General features: G+C 37.3%; 1 long non-coding RNA gene across 1 annotated transcript; it reads right to left on the bottom strand.

Moving 5' to 3' along the window:
• Positions 1-2,370: 2,370 nt before the first annotated feature.
• LOC149386622 (uncharacterized) lies at positions 2,371-2,965 on the bottom strand. Its single transcript, XR_016301179.1, has 3 exons — positions 2,867-2,965; positions 2,590-2,757; positions 2,371-2,508 (listed from the first exon to the last, which is right to left on the bottom strand). It is a non-coding gene; the product is annotated as an uncharacterized LOC149386622 (long non-coding RNA).
• Positions 2,966-3,299: the final 334 nt, after the last annotated feature.

The following is a 3,299-nucleotide window of genomic DNA, read 5'->3' as shown; positions in this document are numbered from 1 at the left end:
ACTGCTAAATAATAATACACATTTATCTATTCAAAATTAAACACATTTCATCCGCCATTAACCAAATAGCCAAATAAATAATCGAATGTAAATATAATTTTTGTTCTACCTTATGTCGAAAGCATATAAGCTTAACGCGCGTGTGTGTATATATTTATATATATATATATATATATATATATATATATATATATATATATTGTTAGATTCGATCCAATATAGGTAAATATTTATCCACTTGTGTCTATGATGTTTTATATTATAATAATGCTTCGTGTCATTCAATAAAAATGAACATATTCCAGCCATATATAATCTAGTGCTAATTATCAAGGCTGGCTTCGAGATTAAAGAATACCCCCGAATCAATATTCTTGGTCTATAATGAGTCTTTACAGGTCAAACACATATATATTGTCCATATTTTGATAAAAATAAACACCAACAGAATCAAGAAATCTATGATTCTTCCTAAAACAATAGCACAATATATGATTTTATAGCAAAAACGTTTTTATTTAAACGTTCTTCTTGAATTACGTTACAGCTATAGACCATCTCTTAAAAAAATTCTTTAAGAACTTTAGAGCAATTTAAATGACTCTATTTCCATATGATCTAATTAACTTTGAACTAGCATATCTTGAGCCAACTTCAAACGAAGAGTTGCCTTTGTTGATGTCGAACAAGCAATTGTCATATTGTCCATAAAGTTGTTAACAACTTCGGCTCACCACACTATTTGGCATCGATTCCCCTCGTGGCACCGACGAATTTGGTAAATAAATATAAAACTAAATTTTTTTTAAAAAAAAAAAGAACACGGAAAAGGATCTATAGACTCAAAATACTATAAACTGCGATCAATATAGGCGTTTATTAGAGATGTTCACACTGGAGAGATTTTTGTATATGTAAGAAAAACAAGTTTCCAATAGTTAAAGGGGTGTGATGTAGTTAGAGAGTTGATTTTGGTTGGTTAAGATTAAAAATTGTGTTTCATGGTTAGGTTATTAGATAGTGAAAATTTATGGGTTTCGGGTTGTGTGTTATCTCTAGTTACATTACACTAGGACAAAAGACGTTATCCGGTGCGACGAATGTCGCACCTAATGCCTCAAATGTCGCACCTAATGGTTTATTAGGTGCGACAATAGGTGCGACACTGTCGCACCTGATAACCCGTCGCAGAAGGTATTGGGTGCGACATGTCGCACCTAATAGGTACCCCATTAGGTGCGACACTTTCAGGTGCGACTTATCACGTTATTGCAAGACTTACAAGGACAACGATAATGACCGTTTTCGTTCGGGAGTCTGCTTGCAACGCGGATAAACTCGTTAACCCCTGTTTTATATTGCAAACTCAACCGATTGTTCTCGGTAATCCAGTCCCTACTTGGATTTGACATTCTTCTGAATGAGACGGGAAATTGGGGGATAAAACTGAATCGTTAGAATTCATTTTGTAGGATTGAATTATTAGGAAATTGAGAGGTAAAATTGAGAGTGAATCGTTAATATTTGAAATTTAGAGTGAATTATTATGAAATTGAGAGTGATGAATTGTTAGGAAATTGATAGTGGATCGTTAATATTTGAAAGATTCGAGAGCGAATTTGTAAGAATGAAAGAGAAATTGTGATTGACATGTATTAATTTTGAAAAGTGGTTAGAATTCGTTAATATATACAAATTCACTACTGATTTCATTAACGAGTTAACCAATTTCGACAAATTAGTTAATTCGTTAAAATATACTATCAAAAGAGTTAATTTTCTTGAGAAATACGTTTTATTCTACCGAAAATTCGGCAGAGTTTCCCCTAAAATATTGACTAACCAAAATCTGCAATTAAAGCAAAAACACATATATAACCAACCAAGACTATCTTATTAACATACTAAATACTAAATTGAACCTATGTAGCTCCATTTATTATCTTATCAATAAATTTTCAATAAGTTTAAATTAAATTAAATATGTTACTAATTCATTTTAAAATATATTCATATATATTATTAATTAATCTAACTAAAAAAGTATTAAATTAATTAATTAACCAAATTTTCAACAAATTGCAATCAACTTAAACAAATCATGTTACAATTACATTAAATTACACTAAACACGTTACTAATAAATTTAATATATTACTTTTAACTTAATTAATCTAATCTATCATATTACACATTATTAAAAAAAATTGACTATTACTATATGCTACTATTTTCATCAAAGTTATATTATCATTTAATCTAACATGTTACTATTTTCATATATATTACTAATTAATCTATATGAAATAATCTAAAAATATTAAATAATCTATAAATATTAATAATTACAAATACCTAACGTTTTTCCGAGGCGACGACGAGGCACTGAGACGACGGGGCTGCGAGTGACCAAGCTGCGGCGATGGCTGGGCCGAGGGTGGGCCGGGGGCTGGGCCGAGGGCTGTTGTGCGTGAGCGAGGGTTGAGGCCGTTCACTGAGACGACGGGGCTGCGAGTAAAATACCGGGATCTAATCACACACAGACACACATTGCAAAAAAAAAAGCCACGGAATTTGGATTCGTCATACCGGGATATTCTTGTCTGAATCCAAAAGGCGAGCGAGAGAGAGAATGGAACGAACGGGTGTGCAACGGAGTCGGGCCTCTCGGTTTTCGTTCTCGGTGGTGTTCGAGGAGGGAGCGAGGTGGTGAAGTACCGGGGAGCAAGGCCGGAGCGGTGAGAGGGTGGGTCGGGCCTGGTCGCCGGAGGATGTTCGGGTGGGTCGGGAGGGGTCGGAGAGAGACAGAGTGAGATTGACGGAGAGAGAGTGAGACAGAGAGAGAGAGAGAGTGTGTGAGGCTTACCTGGAGGACGGCGCCGGGGAATGGAGGCGGGGCTGGTCCGCCGGAGACGAGCGTCGGGCTGGAGGCGGGGCTGGTCGCCCGGGGACGAGCGTCGGGCTGGAGGCGGGGCTGGTCGCGCCGGGGACGAGCGTCGGGCTGGAGGCGGGGCTGGTGGCGCCGGGGACGAGCGTCGGAGAGAGAGAGAGAGAGAGTTAGAGAGAGAAGAGAGAGTTAGAGAGTGAGAGAGTTGGTTTGGGCGAAGAAGAAGAAGCTCGGGTTTTTAAATACCCTAAAACTATTAGGTGCGACATAGTCCTAATAGTCATAAGTGTCGCACCTAATATGACTATTAGGTGCGACACTGTCGCACCCAATGTGAAATTCCAGAACCCAATATATTCGGGGGGAATTTCTGACCGTTTTAAATTTTTAAACCCATTAGGTGCGACACGAG

This window comes from Urtica dioica, chromosome 9 (assembly GCF_054948205.1).
Source record: "Urtica dioica subsp. dioica isolate 48M chromosome 9, U.dioica_male_clone48M_v1_H2, whole genome shotgun sequence".
Taxonomy (NCBI): Eukaryota; Viridiplantae; Streptophyta; class Magnoliopsida; order Rosales; family Urticaceae; genus Urtica; species Urtica dioica.
The sequence above is the reverse complement of the archived record's forward strand: the minus strand, read 5'-3'. Positions and strand labels throughout refer to the sequence as shown.